Raw genomic sequence first — 18,348 nt, forward strand, 5'->3', positions numbered from 1 at the left:
AAAAGTTTAAGCAACTTGCTTCGTCATAAGTTTGCTACCATTTATAGTGATATGTGGACCAAAGCCTCTAGATGTAAATTCCAAGCAAGAATGTGTGAAATTTAAAACATAGCACTCATATTTAAGTGCTATGAGTAAAACTTAAAATTGCATGATAGAGTCTGTAAAGTGCATGTAGTCTCTAGTCCTATACCTATGCATAGGTTGATAGGATATGCGATATGAAATAAAACTTCCAAAGGCCAGCAATTTAATTTTCAGCGATGATGATACTTTTAAAAGTATGAAACTAAATATATAACTAGAAAAATACTAACATGTGTACAATTCCTACAAAAATTTGGAGTCAAAATCACCTTCAAATCAACTAGTTCAATCCATTCATTTTATACATAAGAAAGAGACTTAGAAAGCTTAATTTTTTTTTTTTTTTTTTGAGACAGAGCTTAAAGCTGTCACCCTGGGTATAGTGCTGGGTAGAGTCCTGTGGTTGAGCTCACTCACAGCAACCTCAAACTCCTAGGCTAAAGTGATTCTCCTGCCTCTGCCTCCCAAGTAGCTGGGACTACAGGCACCTGCCACAACGCCTGGCTATTTTTTGGGTTGAAGCCATCATTTTTGTTTGGCGGGCCCGGGATGGATTCAAACTCGCCAGCTCAGGTGTATGTGGCTGGCGCCTTAGCCGCTTGAGCCACAGGCGCTGAGCCAGAAAGGTTAAATATTGTACCCAAGATAATGTGACAAATTTGTTGTAAAACTAGAATTAGAAATTAAATATCTTTATTCCAAAGTCAACTACAATATACCCTGGTGAATAGGCAATATTGTTTTCATAATTAAAAATAAAAAAATAATAGTTTTAATGTGAAAGGATATAAATTTTATTATTAAGGAATGCTTGGAAAGGAGGTGGTATCAAAAGGTGTCTTCCCAAAGAGAAAAGGCTCTAAAAATTGCTTAAAACCCAGAAAAATACATATGTAAAACAAATGAGAGTATCACAAAGCAACCAGATATAATCATTCATTTGGAACTACTCAAGCATTTTAGGGTCTGTGCTGAACACCACAGAAGGTTCTGGAAGCAGAAGGATGAATAAGATACAGACACTATCCTGGAGGAGTTAAACGTTTAGTGGTAAGATATGCGTATCAGCAATCGCAATACAATGTAAGAGGTAAAATGTAGTATCACCAAAGAGTGAACATAAAAGTTGCTGTGAGAACCTAAAGGAAGGAAGACTGTCTATCTGAAATGATTGAAATGATATTTTACAAATGAAAAGAGTTAGGTGAGTACCTCTTACAACCTCTGGCTTTTCCACTCCCAATTCTAAATTAAATACACACTTGTAAAGGAAGTCAGGAAATTTTACCCCAAAATATGACTACTTAACATAAAAAAATTTCTAATTAAGGCACTTAGAGATAAACTGGCCATTAGAAGGGGCTTTCCTTCTGTCTGCATAAACTGTACTGGCCTGATAAAGTTTATGCCTAGAATTTAAAAAGAATTTTTAATATACACTGGTATGAGAGAAGGGATAAAGTATGCACTTTACCTAACTTTTCCTTGGGTAATAAGAATTGCCAAACACTAAAAGATATTATAGAATTTTTGTATAGCTACTGCAAAATTAGAGGTTGAAATAATTTGCCACATTTTCCCACATGTCCTGGTTCTTTCCTTTTCACTGGCTCCTGCATCAGTTACTCTCACAGCAATAGGGACACAAGGTGGCGCTGTCGTGCTGACATTCATTTCAGGGCCCTTTCTAAATGGACAAATTCAAGAGGCAAAAGACCCTATTGTGGCAACTAAAACCAGAGTTGTAATGCTGGCCTTCTCCTAAGTCTGTTAACGTTAATAGTGGCCTAACGAGGAAAATTTTGCATTTCATGAATAACACGTGATGCCTGTATAAAAGTGAACATAGTCTCTGATGGCATCTCCAAAATATCATGTGTATGTTTATACAAATGTCCAAAGCGCATCTTTGCCATTAGAAAGTCAGAAGTGGGCAAGGGTGAGGAGATGGACCACCTCTCCACCTAGTGGCCAGTAGAAAGGAATAGAGCCATAGTAACCATGGTTCACTCAGTTAAAAGCAGCCCTTTATCAAACTACCCACAGGCAATTAAGTCAGTCTTTGTGACAAACAACAATTTTTGGTTTATTGCATTCACTGAATCACTAAATAGACTCAATAATATATTGTGACATCTACTGAAGCCAAGAACAATCATCATAAAATTAGAGTGTCTGTGCTCTCCCAGCCTTCCTTTATTCTTTCATCATTATCAGCCTTCTCTCCATGTTTGCTTATAGGTAGAAAACACAAGCAGGATTATCCATATCCACATAGGTAACTACTTAAAACCACACATCTTTAATACAAAAGAAAATTCCAAAAAAGAGCTTTCGTCCTCATTTTACAGGCAAAAAGCTGAGGAGCAGAAAGATTATGATTTATTAAAAAATACACAGCCAACACTAGAAACCAGGCCTCCAGATTTAACCACTTTAAATCCTTTTGGCATTAATCAACCTCCTGATTCCCAAGGAAGTGCTTTTTGTATCACTCTGCAGGGTTCCCTTCAACATACCAAGAAAATAGTTTCTAAAACTTTTAATCACTCTAGGAGGCCAAGGCGGGTAGACTAATTGAGCTCAGCAGTTCTAGACCAGCCTGGGCAAAAAGCAAGACCCTGTCTCTACTAAAAATAGAAAAACGGAGGCAAGAGAATCGCTTGAGCCTGAGGTGAAGGCTGCTGAGAGCTATGATGCCACAGCACTCTACCTAGGGCAACAGCTTGAGACTGTCTCTAAATAAATAATCTTTTATTCATAATGTTCGTGCTAAGCTGATATGATTGAAACTATTGTGTAAGTTCCTAGCACATCTTCATATTTATATGTTCTAAATGTGTCTAAGAACATGATTTTTTGAAAAATAACAAATTGCATTCATTCAATATTTAGAAAGCAAAGGAGCAAATGGACAGGAAATATCAAGGTAGAATGTATTGGTTACAACAGCCATAGAGAACTGGCTCCAGAAAACCATTATGTAAAACTAAACCTGAATCCATTCACATTGCAGGGAAGTTCAGACATGCTTCTTTTACATGAGAATTATTTAACTTTACTTTCTTTTAAAGAGAACACACATAAAAAAATGTAAATCAGCTGATCATCACTTTGTTCATTTTAAATCAGCTCAGGATGCTGTTTGGGGCACACTTTGGAAATGCTTTGTTGGAAAAGCTTCTTATTAAAAAAAAAATGAGATATGTCCACTAATTAGGAAAATCTTCTGATGACTCCAAACTCAAAGATTAAAGGGCAAAAGGAAACCTTGCAGGGGATGTTCTAGAAATAGGAGCTGTTAGGACTTTTTCTTCTATGATGTTCTTGTGATAGTATCATCTGGAAAGGAAATTCTAAATGGGAATTTAGAAACATTTGCTTTACTCAGATGGAAAAGCTACTGCTATATGGACAGGTCAAATGGCTTATAAAGGTTTGGGAAGAAAGACTTCCTTTCACTGTACTTCTAAATTTAGAAACTTCAAAAGCACCTACCCTCCTTTATCCACAGCTTTACTTATATTACCTCAACTTATCTCCACTTGTTCTTAATCATCTCTAGTCTTCTCCCCTCCGGAAATGAGGTGAAAGATTAAAGATCATTGTTGATCTGAGGAAGCAGAAAAAAGTAAAAACCTTTTTTTAAAGCTACTTAAAGCTAAGGTAAAATAGGTATGAATGTCCAAAAAGATAAAAACATTAATAAATATGTACAGGACCAGAGTATGTTTATTGGGCTAATAAGAATTTTAATGTATCCAGTATTGTAAAAGGAAAAAACAAAAAATATAAAGTCACCCTTATGACAATATATACATGAGATGCTATTGACTGTGATTTTTGGAAATGAAATAACGGACCGTAACACAACCTGTCTCAAAACTTTCGTAGTGACCTACACATTTGCCTAGTTTCTACTAAACAACAAGAGGAACATTTTCTCACCATGTAAATGTTTTGGTGTCTAAAGAGTTTGTTTAAAATAATGGCCATATAGTTTTTACTTACACATATACATTAACCAAAAAAATTACATAACCTAGAAAATTTATGTTTTATGCTAGTATTAGTTCTCTAGTGTTTTAAGTTGGTACTGGAACAAACTGACAACCTTTTTGTAATTTTCTCTTAGTTACTAGAAAGAAATTCAGGCTATAAAATAAATCTGCAATAGCAAATCACAATTTAATTACAACAGTAATTCACAGAACATTTTTGAAAGGTAAAAATGGCAAATATCCAGGCTAATTTGGTAAAAAAAATAAGCTTTGAAATTTTATGGTTTTAAAAAGTTTAAGATTTTTCCTTAACAAAAAATGAATACTATTTATAAGATTCATAATTATTGCCATTTCTACATTTTTAGTTTCAACTGATTGGGCATCCCTTTAATTTCCCCAAACACCAAAATCAATAATATAATTTTATATCTACTAAATGGTAAATTCTTACATCAGTAATTTAATATGAAAAATTTTCAAAAAGGCTAGCATTTTATATGTCTGATGCTTAATATGAATGTTAAATTCATCATATCTCAAGACATAGAAGTATTCTCTGCCAAAACTACTTCTAATATCAGGAAGTTAAACATATTATGCTATCATTACCACATTTTCTAGCACAGTTCAGTCATAGGTGAGACTGAATATTCATAATTAGCAATAATACATTCCTTTTCCATCTGGGAAAAAGACAGATTAATGAACTCACAGTCCTTGCTCCTTGTGTCAGTAGTCACACTTGAAAGTCAGTAGCTAACTTACCCTAAGTTAAGATGGTTATATAGGGGTTACGTTGATTAACCGCACTACAAAGCATCCAGGCTGGGTTTCAGTTGAGTGTCAAAGATTCCAGAAAGGCAAGTTCCATGTCCTCATGTTGATTACTTTCAAACGAGCTATAGTATTAGCATGAGAGTTCATGAAGCCCAAGTCAAGCATAATTTTTACTGCAGAAATAGCATGCCACTTATTTATCATTACACTTGAACAGCTAGAGTGGCAGAAATGTTTTTTTTTTTTTTAGTCCTAAATATTGTTTCTAACATCTGCTGTAGTGGTTACTGCATGCATGATAATAATAATAGGTGGCATAATTTTCTTCCACAGCCTTATAAGCTTGCCTATGCTGAAATTAAAAGAGAACTCAAGGATATTTTGATATATTAAACATAATTTATATCAACATTATTTGATGACTAATGTATAATATCTAAATAGGAAAACAAATCCAAGCATTCTCTAGAATATCTAGGACATGGATATTGCCTTTGAGTTCTTGGTAAGAAACGGAAACAATCTTGCTAGTTATTTGATATTAGCTATAGTTTCTGGGAATACTACAAAATGCTAGAAATAAATTAAGCAATGAAAATATGTGAAACATACATTTCAAAGAAATTAAAAGTCAAGTTTTATAAAATACCTATGATTTTATTTATTCAAGCTTTGGAACTAAGTATCAAATAGTCAATGCTGATTCTACCAGCATTGTAAATATTCCCTAATAATTGTGTAAGATAACCAAAATAACTTATACAATATAAAAAATTTAAAGAGCTTACTTTTTAATTTAATAATAACCCTTGCAGGTACATGCTTGTCCAACTGCTAATATGTATTTTCCTTGACGTAGGGTAAATTGTTTCTATGAAAGTAATACTTTCTCTTTTGGTTAAGACTTTGCCTGTAATAGTTATATAGCCATACAGCTGAAATATTTAGATCTTCCTTTCAGTGTTTTTGACTTTTTATGTTAACTTAGATTCTCACTAGTTAAGGAAGTTAGGATAGGAATACTATTTTACTTCTTTTATAGAATTCTGGTAAAATATATTTTCCACTAAAAAATGTAGTTTGCTAAAAAATATTCCCTTAAGGTCCTCCAAGATAAGTCTTGTCTAATGTCCACTGTCAACATTTAGACTTAAACAGGTCAACATTGGGGCGATGAAAGCTAGAACTAGCAGCTCTCAAAGAATATCAACGCTAGTCCTTCTTTTGCCAGAAAAGATCAATAGTTAGCTTTATCAGCCAATGCCGCCTTCACACACCTTGCCAGAGGCTGGGGCAATATATTTGCTCAGGACCTGAATTTGGCTTCTCATGTGGCAGCATGACCTGCTACTACTCAGGGTTGGGCAAAAAGTCCATGAACACATCCACTGATAATTTCTATATTTATAGAAAGCCAGAACATGTGTAGATAATCACACAATTAGATATTTATGTAGTGCCAGATTTTATGAATACGAGAATTTGTTAATTAGCACAAGGACTAATCATTAAAATTCAAAAATAGATAAATAAACAGGAATGCCATTTATTTGTTAACATTTTAGGGGGGAAGTATGCAGCTGCTATCCTTTTGATGGATATAGGCTTCTGGAGAAAAATGTGCAGAAGGAAAAGTATCTGTAATTTTTGAAACCTTAATGAGTAAAATCCAAGAAATCATTATATAGTCTTTATATTAAAAATAATCATGTTGATTCTCCTCTCAAGTTAAAAAAATTAGAAGTTTAAACTGGTGTATGCTTAGCATTTGAATTATACTTTCTGGCATCCCATTTTTTGGAATTCATTGTTTTGGTCCTTTTCAAAGAGCCAAAGCTGATTTTCATCAGATAGGAGTTAAAAAGCAAATTCACGACACTCAGTACCAAATTGTTTTAGCTACAGGGTATGGCAAAGCATGAAATAACTGCTTTAGAGCACTTCTCCATGTGGGTGTATTAGATAACTGTCTGCTCCAACATTAAAATGAAATATATTATGTATGACCTGACCAAGACTTTGAGGCTGTAAACAGGCAGATTTCATGTGCTGGTAGGAAGAGCCCACCATAATCAGGAAGGTTGGTTAATGAAATTTTCTGGCACTCTCTAGCCCTCCTATGACGCAAGCCTTTCAGCTTTCCAAATCCCTATACAGCAGCGTACACTGGTTTTAAGTTTACAATGTCCTGCTGTATTTAGATTGTGGCAGTTCCTCCCAGAAAAGGCCAAGATTATTTTTCATACTAAAAATATTTTAGGTCTACTGAAGTCTAAGAATTATAATGCGAATAAAAACATATACACATTCTAAAAATTAAACCAACTGTAAAACTGACTAAATTGTTAATTGTTTTTATTTTTACTAGAAGGTTAAAAGAAATTTTCATTTTGTGTTGAACATCTCTGTATTTTTTTGTTTTCTTGTGGTTAATATAAATATACCTAACATGAAATTTCTAAAAATATCACATATGCAAAAATCTACGATTTCTTCATCCATACATGTCTAAGACTATGTACTTAAATGCACAAATATGCACATAGTTATCTCCACATATACATGTGAGCAGAGAGAGAATGGTTGGTCAACATACATATGAAAGATTTCTTTTGATTAAAAAATAGAATTTTATATAGTTCTCAAAATACTAATATAGAAAATGTCAGGTGCATGAGAGATGCACACTTTTGATAAACAGTATTAGTTTTAAAACATATTATTGGTTCAGAGTCTGAAATGGAAGAAATCATATTCAAAACACTGCTTACTGTGTCCTATACTAACATGCACTTTTAAAAGACTCTCTCAAAGTTCCCCTTAGCCTGTCAGGGAAAAAAATTTCTCACAGGATCTTAGTGTACTTAGTATTTGTACTACTCTTGGTCAAAGCTGGCCTTTCCAGTTTGAAAAACAGTTTAGGCATGATAAGCAAATTAAAAGTCTCAATACATTTTTTAATAAAGAGGTAAAAAAGACTTTTAGCAGCAAAAGTTCATCACCTTCCTAGAATAATGGATTTTAATAAGCATTTTAGTAGGTTTGAGCCTTTAGAATGTGTTTGGGAATTTGCCCTAGTGTCCCAGGTGGGTTAAGAATATTGCTTCATGGACTTCTTTGTGTTGTCAAGAGAGGAATTAAGGGGTGGGGGGGGGGGGAGTCTGGCACTTCTACTAAATAAATGATTTATCACGAAAAAGGTGATTGTTATCATGAAAGATCTCTACAGATCAGCTTCCATTTTCTATCATTGTTCTGCATATGCCGAAAACCCTTGTGTGTCTTAACTCTCTGACTTAATTTTGATAAAATGAATAGCAGTTTTACTTTGGGACAAATGTGAATAAAACACCATAAAGAAGTCCATTTCAAATGGACCTTATTTAACTATTCTCTTGAATTTGGAAGAACACTATTCTTGGAAAACTCTCCAACAATGTCGGCTAGTTTGAAATGTAACTTTTCCCACCGTATGAAAGAAAAAAGAAATACAGCAAAAGAAAGCACCTCAAAACTATATTTGAAATAACAATTACATACGTACATTATTTATAGTCCTCGAAATGTTAAATGAATACTTACAGTTGTTGTGCAAGATGGTCTGATACACTTCATAGCTTCCACTTTGTAAAAAGATGGCCAGACCATCCCCCCACCCACTTCACCCTCCCAGGCATAAACAAACAGTAACATACTAAAAGGAAACTGTCCTAGGATAAAAACTGCTTGTTAAGAAAGTTTGCATTCTTACTAACCACAGTGATATCCCTATAAATGCAAAAGTCCATCTGCAAAATAGAAGTTGGAAAACAGAGTATCTTATTTCTTTCAAAATGCACCCCCCAGATGTAGTATTTCTATGTATGTGATGATAAAAATAATTGCTTAATTCTTACACCCTCAGCTACCCTTCACCTTATGTCCAATGCCATTAAACAAATATGCTGGCAAAAAGTATTCAACATGCTTCAAGGATTTAAACTGTAAATATGGACTTTAAACTTCAATGTAAAACAAAGAAAAAGAGTCTTACCAACACTGGCACAGCAGCTAAAACTCATTGGCAAATAACTAACAAAACACAGTTAGCAATAAATAAGGACAACATGATATATAGACAGACAGATGGAACTGCATAAACAGATAAGAAAAGCAAAGAGACAAACATACGGAGGGGTCTGTTTTAAGAGTGAAAGATTCTGATTTGGTACTTTAGTGAGAAAAATAGGTTTGTTTGTAATTATTTTCAAAGTAATAAGACTGAATCACAAGGGCACACCCTTAAATAAGTAGGAAGAAAATTAGTAATGGGTAGTCCTCCTATAGATGTTCCAAATTTTAAGCTAGCACTAGCTCTGTCAAACTTAAATCTGGAAATTAAAATACAAGGAAGAAAGAATAAAAGCATGGGGGCTAAAGGAGATGACAGAGGGTGGGGGATTGAGAAAGCAGGATTTTTTTATGAAAGTTGTCTGCCCTACCTTTTCCCCAGCGCTGAGTTTCTCTTCTCATAATCGCTGTCTCCCTGGAAGTACAGTGTGAGTGGTAATGACTGCCTGCCTCCCTAATGAGTCCATTTTCCTGCTCTTGATGTTGTGTATATACACACACTGCAACCTACCTTACAAACCACAGAGACGGGAAGAGAGAGAGAGCAAGAGAGAGGAGGGAGGGGGGCAGAGAGAGAGAGAGAGACAGAGACAGAGCAAGCGAGTGAGAGAGAGAGAAGAGGGGAGAGAGAGAAAGAAAAACAGAAAGAAAGAGAGAGAAAGGCACAGACAAAGCCCTCCTACCAGACAGCAGACAGCCCTCCTTCCCCTATCCAGCAAAATGCAACTCGTCTAATGCAGCAACAGGTTCAGTATTGCCAGACTAACAGTGAAAAAGGTATATTCTCTATATCATTACTGCTTGCAAATAAACAGTTTAAGAGCAGCTGGCTCCACCTTCTTTATTTATGCTCCATTATGAGGAATGTATTGTTTCAGTTCTGGCACACAGTACATGTAATTATCATAAATACATTTTTTGCATATTAGCAGGAAATAGTGAAATGCATAGCTTATTTGTGCAATCTTTTAAATTTATTTTTTTAATGTGAGAAGAATGTCAACAAATCTGCTCTGACAAAAGCCTAGTAATGATTTTAAAGTCAGAGCAGTCTTAAAGGAGGCTCAGTGAGAAACAGACTACATACAATAGGAAAACTGATCTCAGACAAAACTGATAACTGCAAAGAAGAAATCATCACCTAGTAAACAAATCAAGACCATATACAAAACTGCAGACAAAAAACAGAATTAAGTTTAATTAAGTAACTAATAGGCTAGTACTCTAGAAAGCAGATTGGCTTATTTGAAGCATCTATCTGTACAAAAATCACAATGCAATGTACTCTGTGTGAACAGGTGCAATGTGCATAGTACATAGTGTTACAACAACAGAAATAAATCCCAAAAGGAGCTACCAAAACAAGCAGGACAAGATGTCATAGTATACATGTCTGAAACTACAGCAGATAACCCTTGTTGTTTTATTAGGAAGAAAAAAATAAAAATAATGTTTCTAATAAGCCCTCCTTAAAAGAAAAAAAATGTTTTTGTCTGACTACTTCCAACCAATTTTTTCCACATGCTATCTTCAAAATAATGCTGTCATTATACTCCTCGCCCCATCACATGCTCCCCACCCATTCTCCCCTCTCCCAGGTGCCTTCTCTCCCATCAGTGATATAGTCATAGCTATATTCAAGCCCTTCTCCTTGTCCCCAAATTTTTAAAAACTAGATCTTGCTTGATTATTCATGCCTCCCTCTAACACTGTATCTTTCTAGATATTCACCTTCCTTAATATATTTCTATACTGTTTGTCTATATGTCATTTATATGGGATTTAGAAACATTAGAAAACAGGTAAAATTTTTCTAAAGAAAATTTACCCCAAAATGAAAAATATAAGTGCATCTGATTTATTCAAACCCTACATTTGGGCACCAATAATCCTAAGTATATTAACTGTAAAACTGTCATTTTTATATGGTTTAATCTATCATCATGCTTCAAAAATTAGAATGTGTCTCTTAGCATAAGCAAAACTACCTTGCTATATAAGCTTCAATTCCTTTGTTCAAAAAATCAGTTTTCAATTAAAAAGTAAATAACAACTACTTAAATATAGATCAACTTATAGATTAACTATATCTTCTACACTTAATTCACAAAACCTTTCAGAGTCAAGTAAATCTTGGGTCATGTTCAGAACACAGATCAATATTTTTTAGCTATGTTCAAAGTAAATAACCTATAGCACAGAATTACAAGGCAATATCTAATTATATATCATACAAACTGTCCTGGGAAAATTCTAGTAAGAAACCAAGATTCCAGACTCTATTCTCATCATAAACTATCAATGCTGCTTCTTTGGCACTCTGACAGTGTTTTACTCTCTCAAGGATGGTTGTAAAGAAGTGACATACACTAAAACTAATGTAACAGACCCTTACTTCTGGTCACATATCTGTAAAACCTTTCTAAAACACTCTCCGTGTGCCCAAGGTACCAGAATGCACCTCGTCCCTTACTGCTAAGCCCAGCAGATGTTTTTCTACTATCGCCCTATTGTTTCTCTGAAGCTTTATTCAAATGTAGTAAGAAAAATGCCAATTAAAAAAAGCACATAATCCCCACAGTTTGACAGAATGATTCAAATTAGATATTTGTGTGTTCTGACTGTTAAAATAAGGTTCTAGGTATTTTGTTTTGTTTCATTTTGTTTTATTCCAAGGAGAAAAAGACAACATTTGGTTTCTATCAGCAGGAATCAAAAGAAATGTAAAGAACCAAGAAGGCTCTTCATGTTTTCTAAAGAACAACCAGCTAGCTGAATTTAAAAGAGAAAAACAAGTATTTTGACTTAGTGAAAAATGTACAACATCTCAACATTTTTACCTTATCTGTACCTTGTACTGGATTCCAAAAACAGTAAGCAGCACATTGTTAGCACTTTCTGGAGCTCAAGATACACTTTTTCTAGCTAGTGCTGGAGACAAAAAAGACTTGAATTAAACAAACTACTACCTGAAGCAATAATCTTAATTGACCATCAGAGTGTGAGAGTTATAAAGTTATTAAGTTTTCTCTATGTTGATTTATAATGGGGCAATATGGTCCCAAAGAAAAATCCTAAAGTGTGAGTTAAAAACTGGTTCTGTCCCAACCTGAGATATGCATTCAATGTAATCCTAATCAAGGTATTTTATGGATATCAACAAACTGATTCCAAAATTTATATGGAGATGAGAATACTCAGAATAAATAACATAAATTGAAAGAGACGAACAAAGTTACAGAACTAAAACTACCAGATTTTGAAACTTACTATAAAGCTATAGTAATCAAGACAGTATTGTATTGGCAAAAAAATAGACAAATAAATCAATGGAACAGAATAGAGTCAAGAAACAGACTACATAAATATAGTCAAGTGATCTTTGACAAAAAAGGAAAGGCAATACAATAGAACAGAGTCTTTTCAACAAATGTTACTGGAACAACTGGACATTCAATAAAAAAAATAATAATTCTAGACATGGATCTTACATCTTTTACAAAAATGAACTCAAAATGAATCACAGACCTAAATGTAAATGCAAAACTCTAAGATACCTACAGATAAAAGGAAAAAATCTGGATGACCATAGGTTTCACAATGACTTTTTTAGATAATAACACCAAAGGCACGATCCATGAAGGAAAGAATTGATTAGCTAGATTTCATTAAAATTAAAAATTTCTACTCTTCAAAAAATGCTGTCAAGAGAATGAAGAGACAAGCCACAGACTGGGGAAAAATTTTTTTTTCTAAGACATATTTGATAAAGAACGATTATCCAAAACATGCAAAGAACTCTTAAAACTCAGTAATAAGAGAAACGAAAAACCTGATTAAAGAACAGGTCAAAGGACTGAACAGTCACATTCCCAATGCAGAGTTACAGATGGCAAATGAATACATGAAAATATGCTCTGCGTCATGTCATCAGGGGAATGCACATTGAAACAATCAGATACCACCACACACCTATTAGAATGGCCCAAATCCAGAAGACTAACAGCACAAAATGCTTATGAGGATATGGAGCAACATCAATTATCATTCATTGCTGGTGGGAAGTCAAAATGGTACCACCACTTTGGAACACAGTTTGACAGTATCTTACAAAGCTAAACATACTCTTACCATACAATCCAGTAGTAAACACACTCCTTGGTATTTACACAAAGGAGATAGACACTTATATTTTTTAAAAACTGCACACAGGTGTTTATAGTAGCTTTATTCAGATCAGAATTATTATGCTAACAAATGAATACTTCGAAAAGTAGGTGATGAAACTTTCTTTTTTTTTTTTTTTGTAGAGACAGTGTCTCACTTTATGGCCCTCAATAGAGTGCCGTGGCCTCACACAGCTCACAGCAACCTCCAACTCCTGGGCTTAAGCGATTCTCTTGCCTCAGCCTCCCGAGTAGCTGGGACTACAGGCGCCCGCCACAACGCCCAGCTATTTTTGGTTGCAGTTTTGGCTGAGGCCAAGTTTGAACCCGCCACCCACGGTATATGGGGCTGGCGCCCTACCAACTAAGCCACAGGCGCCACCCGAAACTTTCTTTTTAATTTTGAAAAGGAAAGAAAGTCAGCTACTTTCTTTTATTTATTTTTTATTTTTAAGACTGAGTCTTAAGCTGTCACCCTGAATAGAGTGCCATCGCGTCACAGCTCACAGCAAACTCAAACTCTTGGGCGTAAGCGATTTTTCTTGCCTCAGCCTCCCAAGTAGCTGGGACTATAGGAGCCCACCGCAATGCCCGTTTGTTGCAGCTGTCATTGTTTTTTTTTTTTTTGTAGAGACAGAGTCTCACTGTACCGCCCTCGGGTAGAGTGCCGTGGCGTCACACGGCTCACAGCAACCTCTAACTCTCGGGCTTACGCGATTCTCTTGCCTCAGCCTCCCGAGCAGCTGGGACTACAGGCGCCTGCCACAACGCCCGGCTATTTTTCTATTGCAGTTTGGCCGGGGCTGGGTCCGAACCCGCCACCCTCGGCATATGGGGCCGGCTCCCTACTCACTGAGCCACAGGCGCCGCCCGTCATTGTTTTTTTTTAGCTGGCCTGGGCCGGGTTCAAACCCGTGAGGCTCGCTGTATGTGGCTGGGTCCTACCAACTGAGCTACAGGTGCCGCCAGAAAGTCAGCCACTTTCAATAGCATTTACCACTATCCCAAGAATACATTTGCTGAGTCCTTTCTCAGGCATCATTAATGTTTTTATTATACGTACACATGTGAAGCTGAAAAGGAAAAAATGTTAGGATATTCTAAGATTGTTCACAAAAACAACCCCAAAAGATACCTTAATCGCAAAGGAGAAGAACAAGGAAAAAAAAAATCCATGTTGCAATAATTTACAGAAAAACAGTTTTAGAAGCTTTAGTACATGAGTAGAAAAGCAACATCTGGAATTACTGAGTCAAAGTGAATAAATGCTACACTAATAGATGATGTTGTCATTAATGCCTCCACTATAAAGTCAATTCTACATGGCCTAATTAGATAATAATCCTTAATCTTGATCACGTGTTTTAAAATTATATTCCATCAGGCCCAAGGAAAACTGAGAGACTTTTAGATAAATCAGTTATCAATACCAGGCTAGTAGTAGTATGATCCTTTTATAGGAAGACATGCATATCTAATTTCAACTCTAATCAACGAAAGTTTAAAACAAAGCATTACACACAAACTCCATCTGGGAGTACATTTATTATGGTCTTTTACAGTGCTGGAGGATTTTATATGCTTTTTCTACTGGACTGAGAAAGACCTCCCTCCCACACACAAACGCACACACAGCAGAGGCCCTTATAATTAAGTTTTGTCATTCTAGTATACACCTGAAACAAAGATGAAGCTCAATAAAATTTTCTTGAATGAATGAATGGTTAAACAAAGCAACAGTACATAGGGTTTTTAAACCTAATTTAATTAAAAACTTTAATAATAGTTGAGCTCCAAGGATGATATACAAAATCTGTAAATACCATTTCTTTAATAAGTATTAAATCACACGTAAAGTGTATCCTCATTTTAAAGTCTTGTGACAAGCAAAGACAGTTATAGTAGACAGAAAAAGTAATATTCTTAAACTTGTCTATAGGTTTAAAAAATATTACAGTAAAGTATTGGATAAAAAAAGGTATTGTCTCATAGCTAGTAGAATTTCAATAAACATTATTTCTAAGAAAATTCAGCTTGTCTTTCCATTTCATTTGTCTATTATTTCTTTCACATCTACAACACAAGTGTTCAAGCATAAGCCTGAACTTGCTCTCAAAGTTCTTCACAGTAATGGAATTGTCCACCTTGATAAGCGGGTTGAGGTCAAGACAGTGAAACCTGAATAATTCTGCTTGTGGTGTTAAACTGTGCTGCATAAAAAAAAGAATAACAATTTGAAGGCAGGGAAATACAAAGAAAAGAGGGAGGAGGGAGAGAGGAAGGGCAGAAAAGAAAGGAAAGCACTAAGAAATGTTAAGTGGCCAAAAGATTTTTTTTTTAAGAGTGATACCTAATATTACATTTTAAGAAGTTTGCATTTTTGTGAGGCAGATATTTTCCTTTTCAAACTTTCAGGTAAGGTTTATTTATTCTAAAGTCTTATTTAGTAGTAAAGAATAAGTAATGAGGAATTAAAAGGATGAAAATGAAGGTACTGCCCCACATTCTCCCATATACCGCTTTGCTAACAGTTTCCTAATAAGAGAGGAACTACTCCAGGAGTTCCAGGAGTGATTCATGGCAGTATGAATAGTAACCAGTGACCAAAGCAGTGAACAGCAGAAACATTAAAAGTATCTTTAATATTGAATGACTCAGGATGTGAGACAATCACCTCTTTCACAATTATACAAAAGAAATATAACCATGGGGAGAAAAGGCATGGAGATAAATGTCTGAATGACAAGATTATTAACCTATTGTTATTGTTGTTGCTACCACTGTAAACTTATCTTAAATAACATGATTATCTTCAGAAATTTAGGGGAAGAAAGTATTCATGATCAATAAATGCTGAGTCAACAAATTAAAAAAAAAAAACATAAAAATGTCATTTGTAATAATATCCCCCTGGCTCTAGAAAAAATGTATTAGGCATGCAATATATACATATACTACATGAACTCTTTCTGCTTCCATGCTAAATCCTCTCTACTAAGCAATCTAGAACAATACTGGCAACTATCTTTTCCACACCACATAATTTATTCGTGTGTACAGTTTACATGTAGTATACAAGAAAAGGAAAGAGAAACCACACAGTACATTCTACAGGAAATATAAAAGTCACATGTAAGATATAAAAGAGGCCTCTTAACATGCTTAACTTGGTCCAGCACGTTGGGAAGATCCCCCCACAATCTTGCTTGGTGAATCTACACTCAAAAGCTCAATAGTTTTCCCATCTTTCCAATATACAAAAGTTACTGTTGGTAAAGATGCCTTCTTAAATTATTGTTACCTCTGCTACGTGTGTCAGAACTGTGCTTAGTGCTGTATACACTATCTCATTTAATCTTCCCAACAGCATTACAAGAAAGATATATTTATGTTTTCAGCTTATATATACTTAAGAAATCATAAAAATCAGTTTTAACCTCAATCCAAATGGAATCTGTGAGGAATAGAAGGATGGGGCTTTACAAAATTACTTCAAAAATTTTCTAGAATAATGCACTGGTGAAATTAGGAAGAAATTTTAGAAAAAGAAGACTAATGATGGGGAACTGATTTGAAAGCATGTGTGTTCCTTAGATAATTTTAATACTTATTTTACATATGTTTGAGGAAAAGTATATTCAATCTCAAAGTAAAATTTAAAGAAAAGAAAATGAAGAGAAGCAGCATATTTAAAAAAAAAAAAAAAACTTTTCAAAAGTGAAGAAACCATGAACCAGTTTGATTAAAGAGGTAGAAACATTAATGACAATCTGTTCAGTGATTTGGAAAGCCAGTTATTAATAACAGAATCAGCGTGATGGCAGCCTGCTAAGTCCTCTGAGGCAATAGGCCTCAGGTAGAAACACTATATTTTATTTTTGTTTCTTTAAGAAAACTCATTTAACCCCGATACGTTTTAGGTTTATAGCCGTATCTTTTAAAAAATTTATAAAGTCATACCAAAAGTTTTATAAAATAATCTACATAAACTTTGATCTTCTTCATTCCTATTAACAGATACAAAAACTACATTAATTAGTATATATACATTTAGAATGTATATCAAATGTTTTACATGATTCTTATAAAAATTTGAAATAAATTATTAATTTTTAATAATTATATTGAGTATTTAAAAATTACCATTCAAATTTTGACTAGCTTATCAACTTATATCTCAAGAGTATTCTATACAAAATAAGATCTACTTCATGCTGAATATCCATAAATGAGATATCCTACTCTATTTCAAACTGATGACATTTTGCCACTTAAAATGTAATAACTGAACCTTCAACAACAGAAATAATACCCCAACATCATTTAATGCTCTGTGCAGTATGAACATAAAATAAGTATCTCACCAATTGAAAAAAGTTTTATTAGTAATCAATAAGAGAAGAATACTGTCCATAATAAAATCTGTATTAATTGTAAAAGAGCTATGAAAGAAATAAATAATAATTTGGGAATTCATTTTAGAAATTTAATAGTGTGGGACTCCAATATGTACCTCTTACAATGACATAACTAATGGCCAGAAATTGAAATAAACTGCGAACCAGTTTGAGCTAATATTTTAATAAAATTCATGTATCTTTTGCCTAAAATAATCTCTCTTCCAATAAATGCATTTAGTTCAATATTCACTCAATAACTAGTTATGCTTCAGAAGTTTAATATTTAAAAATACATGTTTACAATAAAATAATAGATATAACAAAATATCTGATATAAAATGTATTATTAAATATAATTAAATTCAGAAGTTTTCCAACTATATTTTCACTATAACTGTTAAGTTACTTCAATAAGTGTATAGAAATACCTAATAAATAAAAGCAGTTTTAGGTAGTAGTAAGTGATAGTCTAGAGATTTAGAAGGCATGGGACATAGAACAATAAGAAATACTATCACTAATCAAAACAGACGCTAGCTATAAATAAACAATATCTTCTACAATATTATAATAGAGTGTATTTCCTAAACATCAACTTTTGCTTTGTGTAACAACCCAGAATGCATCTCCTAAAACAAATTAATAAAAATTAACATAATATGTAGATTTACTATGACTGAGATCACTGAGAATCTTCCCTAATACTACAGAAACTGAAACTCCAGTATTTAAATACCATACCCTCCATCTGTAAAATTATTTTGAATTCTATACAGATCATTGTCTGTTTGATCTCAGCTCTAT

General features: G+C 34.1%; 1 protein-coding gene across 3 annotated transcripts in view; it reads right to left on the reverse strand.

Moving 5' to 3' along the window:
• ZBTB20 (zinc finger and BTB domain containing 20) overlaps positions 1–18,348 on the reverse strand; it is an 838,943-nt gene that overhangs the window by 793,070 nt on the left and 27,525 nt on the right. Inside the window, exon 1 of one of the 3 annotated variants that reach the window (XM_053565343.1) lies at positions 9,350–9,556. The exons of the other annotated variants lie outside the window; for them this stretch is intronic. The gene's annotated coding sequence lies outside the window, so the exon portion shown is untranslated. Of the gene's footprint in view, positions 1–9,349; positions 9,557–18,348 lie in introns of those variants that run through there. 3 annotated transcript variants of the gene reach the window in all.

The sequence above is a fragment of the Nycticebus coucang genome, chromosome 16 (assembly GCF_027406575.1).
Source record: "Nycticebus coucang isolate mNycCou1 chromosome 16, mNycCou1.pri, whole genome shotgun sequence".
In the NCBI taxonomy this organism is placed as follows: domain Eukaryota; kingdom Metazoa; phylum Chordata; class Mammalia; order Primates; family Lorisidae; genus Nycticebus; species Nycticebus coucang.